Here is a 21325-nt window from a genome sequence, read left to right on the forward strand (position 1 = left end):
TCAGCTGTACAGGAGGGAAAGGTGGCACCTCAGGCAGAGGAGGTAGTGGGACATGCCCATACAGGCACCTTCAGGAGAGAGAGAGAGGCCCTGCTAGGGCCGTAACAATGGAGGCCTTCCGCATGAAACGCAGCAGGCCAGATGATCCCATGGCTTCCTTCTTGGGACAGTGACCTTTTCAGTAGGGGTGGGTTTTTATAATCGATTCATCGATTAAAATCGATTCTGGCTTGGATAACGTAAAATCGATTCATTAAAATCCTGAATCGATTTTTTAATATAAATTTATTTTGTCCGAAATGCCAGAATCTCTGGTGACATCTCACAAAATTTCAAGAACCACCAAACAGTAAATGAGAGCAGGTACAGGGATTCTGCACATTTGTTTCTGAACAGCCAAAATGAGTGGAAGAGGAAAGGGAGGTTTTGTCGCCTGAGTTTATCCCTTCCCTTCTGCTTGTAGCCCTTGTGTTCTTGAACATGCCCCCTTATGTGCCTTTGCCCTATGCCTCTAAATTTGGCAACCTATGGGTAAGGTTGAAATATGGTGGAAGTAACGACCCACCCTCCCGCGATTATGTGGCGGAGGAACTCCTTTTCCAATCTTCTTGGGTAAACCCCCAGGACATCTATTCTTTCATTTCGTTACCCAATAGAAGAGAGTTTGAGCTGTGCTTCCTTCAAGAAGCCCCCTTACGACGGTTCTTGGAAATTCATCATACCAACTTAAATCACCCGAAGTGGAAGGAATGGTCTGTAGAATCTCCAGTCCAGCTAGAAGGCACAACAATTGTGGTGAAATTTTGGACAGGGAGAGTTCCAGACCAGGACATTGAGCTCTATCTACAAAGGTACTGTGAAGTCTTGCAACCTCCTGTGAAGCCGGTTGAGAAATTCGGCTTATGGTACGGAGTAAGAAAATTCAAAGTACGAATGCGGAGAGATGGAGCAGGTCATATTGTTTCCATCCCTAACTCCATCTCTTTGGGCCCCTTTAATGGGCGTGTCATATATCCTGGACAGGCAAACAGATGTTTCGTCTGCCAAGCTTTAGACCATCAAGCAAGATACTGTCCTACCTTTAAGTGCTGGAAATGCGGGGAGTTGGGTCATAAAGCTAAAGAATGCCAAAATGACAGCGAGTGTTCTCTATGCGGACTGAAGGGACACACCTTCTTTAAATGTCCCAAATCCTTTGCTAATATAACTAAAGCTTCCCAGCAGCCCTCCACGGGTGCTTTTCGCACGAACCTTCCAACCATCTCAGCGCTGTCAGTGGCTTCAAATCCAGCCCCGCTACAGGAAAGGCCCGCACATGGAAATGTGTCCTCGATAAATCCATTGGCTGTCTCAGATGCTGCCTCAGGACAAGAACCAGGCAGTCGTAACACAACAAATCTTCCGGGAGTAACGGAGCCGCAGACACACAATAACAACATAAAAGAGGATTTGACACTTTCAAGACAACCCGAAGAAATGGCAGTTGGAGGTGGAGAGGAACCGGGAGACCAATCCTTCTCACAAACCTCTGATGTGGAATGTGAGAGCGATGACGAGCGAAGAGAAAGCGAGGAGGAAAATTCATCTGAAAGCTATCTAAGTGCAAGTGATAGTGAAGAATCACCCATTTCGACTCCTGTGGAGATTTCTCCTACAGATGATCCTGCAGGACAAGATGATGTGGATCCACAAATAGGGATTTTTCCTAACAAACAGCATCCTGCGATGGAGGAATTGGTCAATGAAACAACGACAGGAGGAAGGAAAAGAAGTGTCTCGATGGCGTCTTATGGCAGAGATAAGAGAAAAGACGATCGATCCAGCCCTCCGCAAGGTAATGTTGAATCTACAATGTTCCCTCCCTCTACTGAATAACCCTCCTACTACATAAATATGAGCATTCTTAAAATAATAACATGGAATGTTAGAGGGTTACAATCAGAAAGACTAAGGAAGAAGAAAGTGCTTTTTCTGCAAAAACTGGACTATGACATATTATGCCTACAAGAATTAAGATTGAAAACTAAGGAAGATATTGAAGAACTGATTAAATTATGGGGTCCAAGCCACTCAGTAGTCTCAATAGGGGAAGATAGTGCAGACGGGGTGGGCTTTTTCTTCAAAAACACTCATGTGAACATCATAAAGAAAAGAGATATAATACCAGGACGGCTGTTACTTGTTGATTGCCATTATGGTGGTCAAAAATTTCGGTTAATTAATGTGTATACCGCACCAGAAAGAACAAAGAAAATGCAATTGCTAAAGAAAATGAGACATTTGTTGGAATGTGGGTTTAATACTGTTCTATGTGGGGATTTTAATATGGTTACGGAAGAGAATGATAGGATTGCTAGTACGATTTTCAAAGAGTCCAGGGAAGGCAAATTACTTACACAAATATGTAATGACGCATCTCTTAGGGATTTATATAGGATCTTAAACCCTCAGACAATTCATTTTACAAGGTTTGACTCATCCTCTAAAACTAGAATAGATAGGATTTATATATCTTCCGAGATTGTAGCTTTAAGATATAATGATTTCGTAACTGATTTCTCTGATCATAAGGTAGTCAGAGCTACGATTTTGTGTGGCACTGACCCCCCTTCCACTTATTGGAAATTAAATACGAGCTGTCTAAGTGACGGGGCACTAGTTTCGGAATTAAAGGTAGAAATTGTGAAAGTTTTGCAACTTAAAAAACTCACAACATCTGATATACAATTGTGGGAGATACTGAAAGAACGGATGCGAAATTTTTTTAAATTTAAATGTAGAGAAATAAATTATGCAAAAAATATAAAGTATAACGAACAAGTAAATCAATACATATTGTTGAAGAATAAAATATTTAGAAAAGAGGATGAAGAGAACCAGATTGAAGAACTTAGAGTTAGTATTGAAAAAGTAAATAATGAAATATTATTTAACATACAAAAATCAATGGGAGGTGATATAAATGGTAATAAAGATTATATGATTGGTGCTAACCAAAAGAAACGTAATAATGATTTCATTTCTTCTATAAGAGATGAGGGAGGAAACTCCTTCGTAAAAGAAGTAGATAAAAGGCGAGTTATCAGAAGGCTATGTGCCCATATGTTCTCTCCGTTATCTACAAAAACAAGTGCAGTAAAATATTTGTTAAGTAAAATAGAGCCTCTGGACTCCATCCAATATACCTCACTTTTAGGAAATATTACTAAAGAGGAGGTAGAATGTGCGATCAGTCAGTTAAACATAAACAAAACCCCTGGTTTAGATGGGCTTCCGTCCGAATTTTATAAAATAGTTGTGAATGAAATATCCAAATTTTTAGCCACTGTTTTTAATGAAGGCATGCATGAGGGAACTTTGGGTGACTCCTTTTATAATGGATTAATGTGTTTGCTATATAAGAAAGGGGAAAGAGATAATATAAATAATTATAGACAATTGACAATAATGAATGTTGATTACAAAATATTTGCTAAAATAATTATGAATAGGTTTGAAGAGGTATTAGATAAAATTATAGAAAAAGAGCAAACGTGCAATAAGAGGTCGTCTGATGTGGGATAATTTATGTACTCTGCGTGAAATAATTTACAGTAGAAAAGACACAGAATTTTTTATTCTAAGTCTCGACCAAAGGAAAGCTTTTGATTACATCTCCCACTCTTATTTGTGGGAAGTAATGAAAGCATATAATATGCCTGAAACCTTCATCTCCATGATTAAAGTATTATATAAAAAATCCCTTGTCCAGATTAAAGTAAACGGAAGACTGACCGAACCCTTCCATGTCGAATGTGGAGTGAAACAAGGATGTCCTTTAAGCGCAGCCTTATATGTTCTGGCAATAAATCCGTTACTTAAAACAATCAATAGTGATAGCCGTTTTACTGGATACATCCTAAATGACACCTACAAGGTGACAGCCCTTGCTTATGCGGATGATGTCTCTGTAATTATTAAAGATCAAAAGGAGCTATCAATACTTAAGGATTTGCTAACAAAATACGAACAAGCTTCTGGTGCTAAGCTAAACCAGGAAAAGACCGAAGGAGTTTGGTTTGGACAAAACTTAAAAGAACCTGTAATTGATTTAAAAACTAACAAAGAGATGAAGATTTTAGGTATTTGGATTACTAAAAATGATCCATGTCTTTTGAATTGGAAAAAGAAAGAGAGTGAAATAGAAAACGAAGTAGCTAAATGGGACAATAAAAATACAAATTATAAAGCGCGTGTGAATATCTTGAAAACACATGTAGTCTCAAAGATGTTGTTTCTGGCTACTGTCTTTCCCCCTCCTCACAAAACTGTTATTAAATTAAGTAAATTGTGTACCAAATTGATTTGGGGGACAAACCGCGAAGTAACACAGAGGAAATTAATGTATAAAGGAAAAGAAAATGGAGGATTAGGAGCGCCAGATCTTAGTGTTAATTTGATGGTTCCTTTTCTAAAAAATGTATATAGCGCATTTGAGCGAAGCACCCACTGGATCCAAGGGAAGGAATCTTTGTGGAAAAAAATGAAAGGGAGAGCCCGAACGGGAGTGCCATACTTTAAACTTGTGTTTGGGGATCTTGTGGATCAGTGGAAATTGGATGATTTAAATCTTTTACAATTAAATTCAAAACAGATATATAATAAAATCAATCTAAAAAAAAATGAAGGTATGATACAATATAAGGCTGTGGAAAAAGAAGAAAATCAGAAAATAGTTAAAAACATATATGACAAAGTAATATCCGAGAACATGAGAGATACAGTGTGGCTTATCTCTGTCGGACGTCTCCCAGTAAGAGCTGTGGTTCTGTGGAGTTGCTTCGTTACCACTAAGAAATGCCCTATGGGGAATTGTGATGAAGACGAAACACTTGATCATCTATTGATATCGTGTTACAGGACGGTTGAAATAAGGAGGAGGATGGAAAAACTAGGTTTTAATATTGAAAATAATATAAAATCAGTAAGATATGGTTTGTTTAAAGAAAAGATGAGTGAAAATAAAAGAAGATTGTTTTGGTTGGTGATGTGTATTATAAATGTCCACATATGGAAAACAAGAGCTAAATGTGTTATAGAACAAAAAATGATAAGTAGTTTTACCGTATGTAAAAACATTGTCACTGATCTGAGAAGAAGAAAAACAAGAGATATGAAATTAGGAAATGATTTGCCGTGGGAGCTTTTATTATTGTAATATGTAAAATAAGATGTGAATAATTTTGTGCATGGCGCTTGTATTATGTGTATTTGTAATTGTGAATATTGATATTTAAATAAAGTGATTTAAAAAAAAAAAAAAAAAGGAGTCAAGGAGGCGAAACAATTGAATAAAACAATTTTATTGAAGAAGTTCAACTAAAAGAGACGGACAAGCTGCTATCACCATAAAAGTAACACAAACAAAACTCAGGCGTTGGTCAGTAATGCAAAAAGTCAAAAGGAAAACGCAGCTCACTAGCTGAAAACCACAAAACACAGCTCACCAGCTGGAAACACCGAAAAACCACTCAGCTCACTAGCTGTACCCACACAAATGGCACTCTGGTCCAGAGCTCACCCTGCTCTGGGCTTAAATACCTTTAATTGCTGATGGGAGTCAGCTGTACAGGAGGGAAAGGTGGCACCTCAGGCAGAGGAGGTAGTGGGACATGCCCATACAGGCACCTTCAGGAGAGAGAGAGAGGCCCTGCTAGGGCCGTAACAATGGAGGCCTTCCGCATGAAACGCAGCAGGCCAGATGATCCCATGGCTTCCTTCTTGGGACAGTGACCTTTTCAGTAGGGGTGGGTTTTTATAATCGATTCATCGATTAAAATCGATTCTGGCTTGGATAACGTAAAATCGATTCATTAAAATCCTGAATCGATTTTTTAATATAAATTTATTTTGTCCGAAATGCCAGAATCTCTGGTGACATCTCACAAAATTTCAAGAACCACCAAACAGTAAATGAGAGCAGGTACAGGGATTCTGCACATAGACTTAAACACACAGCGCAACCCGCGGATCAGAATCAGTTAGATGTCGCCTTTCTCACAGTCGGGGCTGAAAGCTGACAGCTCGCTGATCCGGGTCCGCGCTTTGTGTTCACGCCCTTTATGCGCTGATTCTAAAGCTGTTAGTTTGATCTCTCTCCAAACAATATTGACCGAACCAGCAGCAAAAGAAGATCCAAACGCTTCACATAAACATCGTCATGAATTCACTCTTTTACTGTTTTGCTTCCATTGCGATGCGCAGCTCTCTCTCTCTCCCTCTCCCCCCCCCCCCCTCTCTCGAACAGTTTCGCTTTCTTCATTATTCGCTTGCTTGTTACGCACAAGTCTACTGTTGTTTACAGCGCTGTCGGCCGCTTTTTTTTTCCCTTTTACATTCTTCCGAAAAGAAAACCTCATTTCTGCTGTTCAATACTGAACAAATTTAAACTTTTTAATATTATTCAAAATGCAAAATGCTTAGCCGTGTGTCTAATAAAACCGCTGTAACGTCAGAGGTAATGTTCATTAATTAATGGTTTTTGAAGGAAAAAATGTGTCCATCCCGGTTTTCCCTCCAAGGCACGAGCGATAAGCAGAGTTCTGTCCTTTCCTTCTAAGATTCCTAATTATTTAAAGTAACACTCAGGTATGCCATTCAGCGTGTTAGTACGAGCTCGGGAGCAGCTTGGGAGAACAAGAAAACAGAGACTGCTTTAGGTTGCCTTCCCAATCGACTCAAAGGTTTATTAAGTATACAACAGCTTATATAGAGGAAAAAAAGGTTCGTGTGTCAGCAAGTTCTCAGTTCAAACCGGTACAGACCAAATAAGGAAACGTCTTCCTGCCTTGTGAGCAAAGAAGTATCCTGTGTGTAGTTTATCAGTTCAGCTACAATTTATGATCATCCCAGCAAAATACACTCCTAGACATAGAATACAGAGTTCTTTCATTAGTGAATTCTGAAACAAACCACCTGGCCTTTAACGAGCCTTTTTCTAAGAGATAAAGAAGGGAGGATGGGAGTAAGGAAGTGGTCTCGTCTCTGTGGTTTTTTCGACCTTGGGGTACCAGCCTGTGAGTCTTACACATCAATTCTTGGGTCAGAGAGAAAGAGAAAAACAACTAGTAAATGGGCCTTATTGAGTAACTCTTTTCTGTATAATATCACAATAAAACAATATCCTGTAAATGCTACCATGGTATCAAAATATCACAACAGTTTTCTTTCGTTTTTGATGTACTGCAGAATATTTTTATAAAATCCCAGGCCAGGAAAACCTTCATGTTTTTCTGTGTTTTATCCTCAGCTACTTTGACACAAAGGCATCTGCTGTGATGCTCACACCTTGGATAAAGTCTTGCGAGTGTCAGCTTCCTTTTTATAGATACAAAAATATGTAAATGTTCTGATCTGAATTATACTTCTGACTGTCAAAATTTCCCAGATTTAAATCGAATCGAATCGAATTAAATCGAATCGTGGATCGAATCGATTTGGGACCTTGTGAATCGGAATTGAATCGATTCTAGAAATCAGTGACGATACCCAGCCCTACTTTTCAGTCCCGGCAGATTCCCCTAAACTCTCCCCAAGGACTCTACTAGAGCAGCTACTCAGTAAAATATAAAATCCCACATTCACTCAAGTTTTGTGTTTTGGAAAGAAGTGCTGGAGAAACTGTACAGTATTTTGTAAAAGTTAATGTTAACACATAGTTTTGAAACTGCATGTCCATAAAATGTAGAACAACAATAAAAAAGGTGTTTCACTTCAACAGGAGACATTTAAATACTTTCAAACCTTTCAAATTCAGTCTTTACAGGAAACATGAGAAACGTAACTGCATTTCTTTTTATAATAAAATCCATGAGGAAAAAAAAAAAAAAAAAAAGCAAAACCGGAGACAAAGCCAGAGCTAAGGCTAAGACCCGTTCATCCCGTGCCGGGCTCCAGTTCCACGTGGGTCGTGTCCACAGACTGCTGCGCAAAGGCAACTATGCGCAGCGCGTGGGTGCCGGCGCCCCCGTCTACCTGGCAGCTGTGCTCGAGTACCTGACCGCTGAGATCCTCGAGCTGGCTGGCAACGCAGCCCGCGACAACAAGAAGACTCGTATTATCCCACGTCACCTGCAGCTGGCTGTGCGCAACGACGAGGAGCTCAACAAGCTCCAGGCCGTGCTGCTGCCCAAGAAGACCGAGAAGCCTGTCAAGGCCAAGTAAATGCCAAAGCCTCTGCTTCACGCACGAAACAAATAAACAAAGGCTCTTTTCAGAGCCACACACTTCTTTCTGAGCAAACATCCTTGTGTATATGGAAATGTAGTATTACCTTATTCTCGCTGACTTCCGTGTGTGTGTAAGATAAGATAAGATAAGATAAGATAGAACTTTATTAATCCCTCGGGTGGGTTCCTCTGGGAAATTCGATTTCCAAAAAAGCACAGCACCGACAGAAGTTACAGAGTTATACACACACACATATATATAAATACAGAGACAATATAAATAAAATATACGAAGGGGATAAATAGAATAAATAGGAATAAAAATAAAAATACAAGTGAATTGCACATTTCAAGTATTGAGTCTATTGCACCGTTGACTATTTACAAAAGTATTGCACAAAAGGTATTGTACAGTGAGGTGAAGAGGCACTACAGCTTAGTTGTTCCCTCCTTTGTCCTCCTGTTTCCCCTCCCTCTCCCCACCAGAGAGGAGTTAAACAGTGTATGTATAATCATTACCTTTTAGTTACTTACCTCTTATTACTCTTTCAAAATGATTCCAGAAAATATTTCTTTTCAGCAACTCATGTAATACTGAACACTTCTTCTTGGATCAAAACCACTTGCAGTCTCTCTCGCAGCGTGACCGATGCCCGTGCCTTTTTGACCTCTGTTAGCTTGTATCTTTCAGAAATCTGTCACTTTATTCTAACAAACTTGCTCAGGTCAAAAGATCACGTTCAACACAACTGACTACATCACATTTTTACGGTCTTAACAATTCGGAGCTACTCATTACTGACATGCTAACTACGGCCGTAGAAATGCATCATGGTTGACATTAAAAGCAGATCCTAAGCTCGTGGAAACAGACACGACGTGGTTCATGACCAATGTTCCCTCTAATTTTTCATGTGTCTGAGCGAACACACAAACTCCCTGAGCGGACACTTGGACCACTGTGAGCAACAGCAGACGTGTGCACTGTGGTCACGCAGGCATCAAATCCATCCAAGTTACATGGTTTAATAAAGTAATCAAATTACAGCATTTACATTTATGTTAGACTACTTTTAATTAAGTGCTTTAGCCCCACTTACAATGAAAATTAAAAAAAAATCTTGTTCATGACCTGTGTAGTATGCTAACACAATTGGAAGTAAAAATAACTTGAACTCCAACTTTGAAAACACAACTTTTTGTTTTTTTAATATAAAGCTGTGACTTGTATTATGAGTCTGTGGTCTGGGAGAGAGTCCTGTAACTCTCTGTCTGCAAAATACAGCATACAATGACCAATGTTGGGCAATTAATTATATAGTTACTTCTTCAAAAAAGTAACTGAGATTTGCAAATTTTTTTGCAGCTGTTTATCTAAAAATGCAGCCAAGGCGTTTTTTTAAAATAAACATTTCAAACTTTCTACAGAACAATCAGCTGTTCTGCATCAAATCTGAATCCACACAAATTATTTGTGCCACTCCAAAAAATAATTTCTGTCCACTATGAGATGAAGGAGAACAACAGCCTGATACCTGCAGGCCTGACAGCAGCAGATGTATCACTGCTGTAACACCTGTAACATTCAGCAGTCGCCTCGTTGTTCTGAAACACACAACAAAACTATTGACTACACTACACACTAACCACACAAGATTTGCGCTAAACATCGCAAATCTCTCACATCTCAAAACATTCCTAAAACTTTTCCCCTTCCTAAACAACTGTTGCCATATCATTTTTTCATTGGTTGACACGGTACATTTTTTGACCAATAGGAAAGGGGGGGGGGGGGGGGGGGTGTTTTGTTTTTGCTCACAGGCTTTTGAGCGTTTTCCTTATAAAACGCCGTTTTTACCATTTCTTCCCGCAGTAAATATAAACAACGACAGTATTCAGGAAGAAAACCAAACATTGCAGATATTTTATCATAACTGGTTTTATGTGGCCGATCAACACAATTTAAAAACTGGTATAAAGTCCACACTTTTTCCACCAATTGTTCCGTCTGTCCTGCTCACATCTCCAAAGATTGTACATGTTGTCATGACCGTGGCTTCACTCCACATCAGCCACGCCGCTTTGCTAGCTAAAACACCGGTGTCAGCACATAAGGACGCTGTCATAGCCTGTCAACGACGTTGATTAGCTGCGTATATACGAATGTGAATCACATTATTGGCTGGACTATGGGATAAGGTGGCATTGTTCTAATCCCATACGGGAGCAGCCAGTCACTTACTGACTAACACTGCAAAACAGAATTGTTAAAGTTTTAATTTTAATTTCAATTCAGGTTAGATTTTTTTTGTGCGCAACGCAGATTTTCTGTGCGCAGAGACTGTGCCAGCAGTGCGCAATTACGCATGCGCGCAGCTTAGAGGGAACATTGTTCATGACACATGAGGCAAGACCACAAACTTTGTCAAACGCAAAAGCCATAACACAGAAGAGGGGGAGGGGGACGTGTGGTGGACGTACTCTGGTGCTGCAGGAACTATCCAGGTGCAGAGGGAGGAAAATGTGGAGCCATTTGCGACGTGTTCAGCACTGCTGCTGAATTTGGGAAATTTTGGAAAGTCACTTCCGTCTAGGCTTAGGTTTTTGTGTCTATATTTTGAAATAATGGGAATTCCCCCGCATCCTTAACGCCAAGGAAGCCCATTTGTTGAAATGTGCATTAATCAAAATGGTCATGACATTAGTCATGAAATAAATACATGCAACAACAAATAGCTGCATGGGTTCAGCTTTGAGTAAAGTGTGTGCTTGAAATCACCTAATATCAGTTCAACTGGCAATAAAACTGTTTCTGATTGTGAAATGTGAGCCATGATAGTAATACAAGCTGCAAGTGTTATGAGAAAAAAACAAACCCAAAAAGTATCTTATCTTGCTTTGACAATAATGCTATTATGCGTGGCCGCCTTCTTGGCTTTGGGTTTGGCGGCCTTCTTGGCGGGGGCTTTCTTGGCTGCGGGAGGCTTCTTGGTGACCTTCTTGGGGCTCTTGGTGGGCTTCTTGGCCGCCACAGCGGGCTTCTTGGCCTTCTTGGGGGACTTCTTAGCGGCTGCGGGCTTCTTGGCTGCCGCTGGCTTCTTGGGGGACTTTTTAGCGGCTGCTGCCGGCTTCTTGGCTTTGGCAGCGGCGGGCTTCTTGGCTTTGGGAGCGGCTTTCTTTGCGGGCTTCTTGGCTTTGCTCTCGGTAGCCTTCTTGTTCATCTTGAAGGATCCAGAGGCCCCGGTGCCCTTGGTCTGCACCAGAGTGCCCTTGGCCACCAGGCTCTTGATGGCGGTCTTGACGCGGGCCTTGTTCTTGTCCACATCGTAGCCTCCGGCAGCCAGAGCCTTCTTGAGAGCGGCTGTGGACACGCCGCTGCGCTCCTTGGAAGCGGCCATGGCTTTCACAATCAACTCGCCCACGCTGGGGCCCACCTTCTTCGGCTTGGAAGCCGTCGTCTTCTTCTTGGCTGCCTTGGCGGGGGCGGCGGCAGCAGCAGGTGCGGGTGCTTCCTCTGACATTTTCCTCTTTCCTTCTGATCGAGTCACGGTGCAGTGATGGCAACTCGGAAGCGTCACACTGCACTTAAACGCACCATGAGAACCGTGGAGAGTGAATGTAGCGCGCGCCACTCTCGCGTGCGCCACGCAATGCTTCAGTTTGTGTTTCGTGTCTCGGGATCAAAGAGCTCAAAGTGAGTGTGTGAGCAGCACTGCAGGCCGACAGTGGAGCAGTCCACAGCGGACTCGTGTCGGGCTCTGGTGCTCTCTGCTCTTGCTTTGTGGAGCCTCCAAAGCTCAGCGACTCAGTGCGGAGCTCAGCACTGCTCGGCGGCTTTTTGCGCTCTTTTCTTTCCTAAAACAAAGGAGCCGCAGCACAGCTCCGTGAAAAGCCCTTTTCCAGCTCAGACACATGTTCGTTCGCGCACTCTGACTTAAAAGCAGCATCTGGTGAGCGCAGCTGTGGGACAAAGTGACGCCGCGAACTCCCAGCAAACACACCGATGCAGCTGGACGCCCACGGTGCAGCGAGACTTCTGTGAGAGCTGCTCACTTCTAACCAAAGCACAGCGGCCTCGAGTTTCACTCACGTTGTTGTATATCAGAAATCACCATTAGTTAGTCACCTTACGGCAGCTCACTTCCACACTTTGGCCCTGATCTCTTAGTCTGCATCAGTCCGTTTCCTTCCAGCTACAGTTACCGACTCTACTATAAACAACAACAGCGAATGAACACGTGAATACACACATCCACCAACTGATCACTAAGTATCTCAATGTGCAATACTCAATACCTGCTAATACTTGGCTCTTGGTGAAGGCGGTCGCACTTTTCTCCTCTCCTCCTTCCCCTAATCTTCCCTGCTTAGCCTCTTGTGTCCTTGTCTTGTCTCGTGTGCATTACTTTCCCTGGAACAGTCTCTCACTGTCGTTCTCTAAAACCTAAAAGAGAATTATGGATTTGATCAACTGGTCTCTGAATGCTATTGACACCCTCTTCTCAACGAGACGAGAAGTCTGGGCTCGGGAGAGCCTGAGTGCCCTGGAGGGACTTTCCCTGCCGGATACACGATGGATAGGTGGCAGACCTGGAGGATCGTGTGCCTGGCGGGACTGTCTATCGAGGACGCTGAAGACATCTACCTATTCGGAACCATGATAACAGGGTTCTTGCTGATCGGAGCTGGCTTGGCCCTGACCTATCGGAGAAATAAGAGAGCGGAACCAGCTGTTCAAACCCCCCCAAGGCTGACCGCTGGAATTGAAGCGATGGGACGAGGCGCGACCTCTCACAACGAACGCAGCATGGTTAACACCTTGGAGACGCTTACAGCTGCCGTGAAGACTCAAACTAACACCATTGAGCGTATGATGGGATACATCAGAGAGGGGCCTGCTCACAATGACACCCTTGAGCGAAAGTTGGAACACATCGCAGAACGGCTCACTGCAGTGAGGTCTCAGAATCAAAAGAATGACAACACCACGGAACAGAAGTTTGATACCATCATGGGGAGGCTCGCGGCTCTCCAACGGGAGATCGAGAGACCAGTGTCAGAGTGCTAAATTCGCTGCTCGCATAAAGGAGAAATCAACAATATTCAACATATGGACACCACGGCGCCAGCTGCTCAGGCCCAAGGCTGGAGCCCACCAAAACAACTCCCTGATAACGACTGTGTGATGACTATTCTTCCCATCCCATGCAAGGCCACCTGGGTTGGCTGGAAGACTGTTTACTTAGCCTGATAGGGCGAAGGACACTGTCTCAGCTGAACTATGGACACGCACACACACACACTTACACTGATAAGCACGCACTCATCCCCCTCCCTTTCCAAACGCCTTCGATGCTTGTTTCCTGCGGGGGAAGACGGCGGGTCTGCGTGCCGCGCTGAAATGGTAGCGCTGTGTAGGACGACTGCTGTGTTCCTTCGGATTACCTCCCACCCCCCTATCCACCCCTGTGGCTAGTCACGTGCTCTAATGTTGTGATGTGGACATTAATGTGCTCTCTGTGCAGAGGAGTTTTTTTTGTTTCCTGTTCTCATGCTGTCCTCCCATAGGTGCCCAGCGTGTGAAGAGGTCTCTTTTTTTCCTCTTGTACTTTTTCCCATTGTTGTGTAATTTTTCAGTGTTTTCTCTGCAACGCTGCCGATCTCCGACTGTATTCCCATGTGATGTCTTTGTTGTGTGTGTAAGTCGGGGGGGGGGGGGGGGGGGTCCTATTTCTCTGCGGGGCAACCTGCATATGGCCAATAAAGCATTCAATCAATCAATCAATCAAAAACCATCCAACATCTCACTATTAAACATTCTCTTTTTGTCGCTACTAGTCAAACGTATTTTTATATCTATTTCATTTATTTAATCAGAGTAATATTGCTCTTATTTTTTGGCATTTAATAAAGGGACTAATAAACTAATAAAGCTTATCTTATGTCCTGGATAGCGACCTCAGTCTAATCTAGTACAGTGCATTTAATTATGCCCAGTATATCTGTGCTCCTTTTTCTGGAGGATTCTATTATTCTTCCACCCACTAAAAAAATGTAACCACAGATTGTTGTCCAAGATAAGTAAAATGCTGCACAATACCTCCCACCCTCCCATCGTGTGCTTGACCAGTCACAGAAGAGCATTTAGTGAGAGACTGAGATGACCAAAATTCACCTCTGAATCAGAATCAGAATGGGTTTTATTTCCTAATGTTGAGCAGGTTTACAACATTAGGAAATTGCTTCGGTACTTAGTGCAAAACACACTGTAAGACAACACTTAACTAAACATAAAAGATAAAAGTGCTAAGCAGATAGATATATCTTATTCACAGCACTTGCTACAATAGTTGTACTATCTAAAGGCATATAGAAAGGTGGCTACGGAGCCAACAAATTATGAATTAGATTGAAGATAGCTTTGACGGAAATTCCTCTTTGAGCATCGCTAGGAAAGCTGGATGTGTAGGACACAGCAGAGCCTGCCTGTGGGATAGGCAGTATAGGCAAATGGTAAAGATGCCTTCCATCCAGGGGTACCACAAGTGGGGGAAGAGAAAACACATTGGACTCCTTTTCTTATAATAATAAATACAAAAACATATTAATAATAACTTAATATAAAAATATATATTAATGGTAGTAATTCATACCTTTCCTAGTATCCATTTGGACATCTAGGGTAGCTAATGTTTGCCCTCTAACAGGCCAAACAAACCACGCCTTTATCATAGTTGTTAGTCTAGTTGTGTGATTATAGTGTTAACGAGCACATAAAGTCAAGTGGCTTTGTGATTTCAACCATGTGCAGTGCTACAGTACACAGTGAAGCAAGTCAGCGTTCTTCCGTGGTGCTACATAGGACAATCAACACAGGACCACATAAAGTGCAAATGTACAACATAAGAAAAACGGCGCAACCCCAGATCAGAACGATACAGACAAATTGATACTAAATTTTAAGTTTACTGCTTCTTTGGATTCTGCTATGCAAATTTTTTGTGAAATGACAAACTTAACTTTGGATATCAGAAAAAAAAGAAAAAAAAACACCCAAACACTTCCATTTTACACACAGTAAAGAAACTGTCAAAATGAGTTAACTGGCCAGAGCAACACTTGTGTTCAGGTATTTTGTGGAAAAAGTACTGTTTTCAACTTGGGTTTTTTTTGGAATTTTCTTTGTATTATATTATAACACACACACACACACACACACACACACACACACACACACACAGCCCTTATCCCCAAGGGGCAAATAAGATACAATGGAGCAGCATGACGTTGAAGACAAGGACAGGGCATAAACAGGCAATAAGAATGAGATAATAAATACACAGCATATACAGTTTTAAAATTAAAGTGACTGAATAGGTGAATAAATAACTAAGTGACTAAAAGTGAATAAAGTGGCAGCACAAAAAGAGCGTACACTGAAAAAAAAAGTTCTTTCAATTTACTTGATTTTATTGTGTACATCGGTCCCACATAATATGAATAAGTATGACTGATTTAATTTTCCACTTTCCCTCAAGTAATTAATGCTTGTCAAATCAAAGTATTTTATTTACATCAGATTACTTTAAAAAATCATGTTTGATGTACTAATATTAATCTGTTATCATAATATCAATGTATTGTATAATGTCAATATATTTTAATGTTTAACACCAACTTATTTTTATTCGCCAGTGGTATGCAATGATATTATGTAATGTAAACACATTGCAATTATGTTCCTGCAACACAAATTATGGCTTTAAATCCATCCATCCATCCATCTTCATCCGCTTTATCCGGGGCCGGGTCGCGGGGGCAGCAGCCTAAGCAAAGAGGCCCAGACCTCCCTCTCCCCAGCCACCTCCTCCAGCTTATCCGGGGGAATACCAAGGCGTTCCCAGGCCAGCCGAGAGATATAATCTCTCCAGCGTGTCCTGGGTCTTCCCCGGGGCCTCCTCCCGGGACATGCCTGGAACACCTCACCCAGGAGGCGCCCAGGGGGCATCCTTGTCAGATGCCCGAACCACCTCAGCTGGCTCCTTTCGATGTGGAGCAGCAGCTGCTCTACTCTGAGCCCCTCCCGGATGGCCGAACTTCTCACCCTATCTCTAAGGGAGAGGCCAGCCACCCTTCGGAGGAAGCTCATTTCTGCCGCTTGTATCCGCAATCTCGTTCTTTCGGTCACTACCCACAGCTCGTGGCCATAGGTGAGGGTAGGGACGTAGATCGACCGGTAAATTGAGAGCTTCGCTTTTACACTCAGCTCCCTCTTCACCACGACGGACCGGTGCAGCGTCTGCATTACTGCAGCTGCAGCCCCAATCCGTCTGTCGATCTCCGGCTCCCTTCTCCCATCACTCGCGAACAAGACCCCGAGATACTTGAACTCCTCTACTTGGGGCAGGAACTCATCCCCGACCCGGAGTGGGCACTCCACCCTTTTCCGGCTGAGAACCATGGCCTCAGATTTGGAGGTGCTGATCCTCATTCCCGCTGCTTCACACTCGGCTGCGAACCGTTCCAGTGCGAGCAGTGCGGGTGAGGGCTTTAAATCCTACTTAATTTTTTCAATTGAAATATTAACTGATCATTATTGACAAAAAAGGCAAAGACTGAGTGCTACTGAACAATTCACCTTTATTAAACTGTAACAGCAGTGAAAGCAGCAATTCTGCCATGAACAAGTCCAAAATCACATCCATGTAAACTTGTTAACACATTTTTAAAGATAGCCTGCAGAAATAACAAAAAAAAAAGTTAGAGAATATATTTGCAAATATTTCACAAAAAACTGACCTTAGCAGCAAGTAAAAGAAAGTGCTTATAGATGATCCTGTCATCTCTTACATATAACATTTGTATTAATTACACAATTGAAAAATGTAAATTAAATTAAGACTACCTGAAAAAAAAAGCAACACACTTTTATGAATAAACAAAAATTATACAAATATAACTGTATTATTTGATAACAGTTTCAGCTTCTGTACAAGTATTTACCTATACAAGATTTCAACTAAGTTGAGCCTTAAATGACATTGTTACATAACTAAAACACCTACATGAATTTTAATCTTCATTTTAAACATGTAAGCAGGACATTAAGGTTGACTTAGAACATATTGCTAAAAATTGTCAGTAAAAATTTCTTACAGCATGATACCAAAAGGAAAAATCATCCTGCATTGCAGTCACATGAGGGGAAAGCAATAAAAAAATGAACACAAAATGAAAAACTGCAAGGAACTGCAGAAGTGCAGTCTTTGACTTCTCAATGAAACAGATGGTTTTTGAAAGCAAGAACTCTAGAGAGTTTAGCTCCATCCAGTTCCATGAAAATCTTCTAGAAAACATCAAAGTTGTAGCGAAGGTCAGCAGGGTAGGCAAGGTTTAATGCATCCATGAGTCCAAATAGCATTATCACAGCAAATGCTACATTATCCAAATTCTTCACCACCCTGATGCCTGCAAGGACAACTCTTGTTCATCTTGCTCTTTAAGAAGATAAATTTGAACAGTGGTGTCTTCAACAGTCTCACTGATGGCACGTTCTTCCATGCCCTGTAAAAAAGAAGCCATGTTAGTCATTTCATGCCAAGTAAGTAATATGACACTGTGGAAAGTCCGAAAAAAAAAGACAAGTACATACCACATACTCCTGGATAAGCCAGCGTCTTCACCCATGTAGATACACACTTCCTTGACACACTCAGCATCAACATCAAAGTCAAAGTCAAGTCAAAGTCAACTTTATTTGTCAATTCTGCCACATGTACAGGACATACAGAGAATAGAAATTTCGTTACTCTCAAACCCTAGATGAAATAGCAAATGAACATTTAAATATAAGAGAGTGATTAAAAAATGCAAATAAAATAATTAAAAAGTAAAAATTTAAATAAATACAATACAATTTAACAAGAAAGCTATGCAATATACAATATACAATATTCAGGTAAGGGTAAATGACATTGAGTGTAAACCAGGCAGAGTAGTGCAAATAGGCAAATAGTGCAAATGGAGATTTAGTAATGTACGGTAAGAGATAGTGTAACAACAAAGTCTTATGAGGTAATGGCAGTCCAATGCTCCACAAAGTGACTGGTAACTGGTGCAGGCCAGTGAGTCAGTCAGAGAGAGAGTTGTCGTACCATAGGCGCGAGGAGTGTGTGTGTGTGTGTGTGTGTGTGTGTGTGTGTGTGTGTGTGTGTGTGTGTGTGTGTGTGTGTGTGTGTGTGTGTGTGTGTGTGTGTGTATGTGACAGAGTTCAGTGAGACCATGGAGGAGAAGAGGGGAGGGAGTTAAGCTTCCTGACAGCCTGATGGATGAAGCTGTCCTTCAGTCTGCTGGTCCTGGCCTGGAGACTCCGCAGTCTCCTCCCTGACGGCAGCAGCTTGAAGAAGCTTTGCATTGGGTGCGTGGGATCAGCCGCTATGCAAAGGGCTTTTTTAGTGAGACGGGTGCTGTAAATGTCCTGGAGGGAGGGGAGAGAGACACCAATGATCCTCTCTGCAGCCCTCACTATGCGTTGGAGGGTTCTATGACAGGACGCATTGCAGGCTCCAAACCACACAGTGATGCAGCTCGACAGGATGCTCTCGATGGTGCCTCTGTAGAAAGTGTACATGATGGGGGCTGGTGCTCCTGCTCTTCTTCACACTGAAATGAAATTCATGTAATTAGCATCTTCATTCAGCCCTTGTCCTTCATTTAAGTTTTAATAGTGTACTTTACATGAATGTTTTTAAAGTAAAAGGCACACAAATTAATAATAGGTTTCCTGGCAATTAATAATAAGTTGACAAAGTGAAGGTTAAAAAAAACAAGCAGATGTAAAAATACAAATACAAATTTATCATGGGAAAACATTTGAAATCTTCCACAATTATAAAGTTTCATCCAAAGAGGATCATGTTAAGTGAATGTTGAGGCTTTATCACTTACATTATCCATTTATGCAACAATTCTTTTCAGTATTAATCCAAGCTCTCCTCTTCTGTTGACCAACTTCACCAGTTTGTCCAAGTGGAGAGCCAGCCGAGCCACGAACTTTGTTTGAGGGGGGATGGTGGCAATTCTCTTAAACTCAGCCTTGATCTGAAAACATGAGCACAGAGGAATGAGCTTCAAAAGGTTTAATACCTGGAAGAAGGCTGCAATCACTCATGCTGAAGAAATGGGCTGTCAAATAACAACTGTGCCTTAACCATTTAGGCTAATACCACAAGAACACCGTGTATGAGGCAAACCTTACCTCATGGAAATCAAATAGAGCAGGCCATCTTGCCATGAAAGCCTCCACCATTGGTGCATCACGAACAACTTCATGTCTTCTGTATGAAAAAGTATTTTCCATCTTGAGTTTCACCAACTCTGTTACTCTTTTTTATGTCCATGTGGTGGGCTTTGACATGTCAATAGCTTTAAGAGTCCCCTTGTCTGCTACTTCTGAAACTGAGGTAAGGTTAAGAAACTCATTCCCAAACAAGGAATCCATAAACTGAAGTCTGAAACTGCCCTGAAGACAACACTGTCTCTTGACTTCAACGATGAGATCCTCAGTTGATTCAGGCGCTCCATTAGAGAGTGAGCCTTCGACAGGTTCCGTCAGCCAAAACAGTCTTTAGGACCATAGGACTCTGTAGGCAAAAAAGAATTAAATATCAGACATTCAGAAAGAATCATTTCAGTTTAGTTTTCATGAAGCTATCCATACCCAATAGTCAAAGTTATAAAGATCAGACATAAAAAAAGAAGAATTTATCTAATGAAATACATGCGACTGAACCTATTACACTTATATGAACACCTTTTATTTCTATATGCCTTTTTAAAGTCACAATGTGGACTGATCCAATCTCATAGTCAACCAATGGATAAGTATCAAGGAGTTCACAGAGTGAAGCGAGAGTGAATATTCTTGTGGATACTGGGCTGAGCTCAAACGCTCTGTGGTGCTCTCTGTACCAGCCACCAAGCTCTCTGACAATGTAGAATATGCTGTGGTACAATGCAGATACGGTTTTTCAGTATTCTGGCAATCCACCTGCTGCCCGCCCTTTGGGCCAGTACCATTCCCTTTCTATAAGTTATGCCCTTTAATGTCACACACTGTGCAAGGTCAACCTCTAGAATGTCAGGGAATACTGTATGTACCTAATGAGTTAAGCTATCTCCTCTTTAAGCAAATCCACTAGAAAGGCCGATACAGCTGAGACCTCTAATTCAGACTTGCCAAGAGGTGGGGAGTTTAGATGGTAAGCTATCATCATCTGATGTTTTGACTTCTGTAATCATAAAGGTAAAAATTCCACCATCACAAAAAAAATTAATTTTAATTGAAAAAAAGTATTCCAGTCCAGAAGAGCATCAATGGTTTCTTTTAAGTACCAATCTTTCTCATTTATCCACAATGTTTTGAGAAGCAGCTCACATATGTTCTACACAAAGTAGAAAAAAAAGGGGGGGAGGGTCCTAATTTTTGTTAGGATGATGTTGGAAAATTCACAATACATCACTTAATAAGACATACTCTGTTGAACCAACTTATCTCCTTGTAGATATCTGCTGTATTATTTGGGCGTGACCAATAGAATAGTCAAGTAAGTTACACTTCACCTAAAACAACTAAATGGAAAAATGATTTGGCATTTATGGGTACAGGTTCTCAAACCCACGTCTAAGGTGGCAGGATCCTTAGTATAACTTGAGTGTGTGTCAGCAGCAAGAATTAAGGTATGGCACTGTGGGGCTCCCAGCTTCTTAAACTCTGACGGTTACAGCCGGACTAATTAGCCACTGTAGCCATAACTAGCACGAATAACACAAACACTATTGCGCTCTCTCATTGACGTTTTAACTTGCTAAGCCATCAAAAACGTCAGTGCTCTCTGTCACATGCATAAATTCCATATCTGACTGACAACAGCTGCTTTCTCCCGACTATGTGCAATTTGTTACTATTTTTCAGCTTTAGCCACAGAGCTAATACCAACTTTAGCTAGCACTGTAAAAACAACATGCAGATGCATTACAGATTACTTTTCATATAGCATGCACTACAACAATTCTGTGAAAATGTACCCAACCCTCCAGAATCTGGAGGTCAATTGCGC

General features: G+C 41.5%; 1 long non-coding RNA gene and 1 pseudogene across 2 annotated transcripts; both read right to left on the reverse strand.

Moving 5' to 3' along the window:
• Positions 1-11095: 11095 nt before the first annotated feature.
• LOC113024552 (histone H1.4 pseudogene) lies at positions 11096-11728 on the reverse strand (annotated as a pseudogene). Its single transcript, XR_013909569.1, has one exon. The product of XR_013909569.1 is annotated as a histone H1.4 pseudogene (transcript).
• A 5102-nt stretch (positions 11729-16830) lies between these two features.
• LOC113023377 (uncharacterized) lies at positions 16831-21157 on the reverse strand. The gene is made up of 3 exons (XR_003272562.2): positions 19465-21157; positions 19155-19307; positions 16831-18869 (listed from the first exon to the last, which is right to left on the reverse strand). It is a non-coding gene; the product is annotated as an uncharacterized LOC113023377 (long non-coding RNA).
• Between the last annotated feature and the right edge of the window lie 168 nt (positions 21158-21325).

Source organism: Astatotilapia calliptera, chromosome 6 (genome assembly GCF_964374335.1).
Source record: "Astatotilapia calliptera chromosome 6, fAstCal68.1, whole genome shotgun sequence".
In the NCBI taxonomy this organism is placed as follows: Eukaryota; Metazoa; Chordata; class Actinopteri; order Cichliformes; family Cichlidae; genus Astatotilapia; species Astatotilapia calliptera.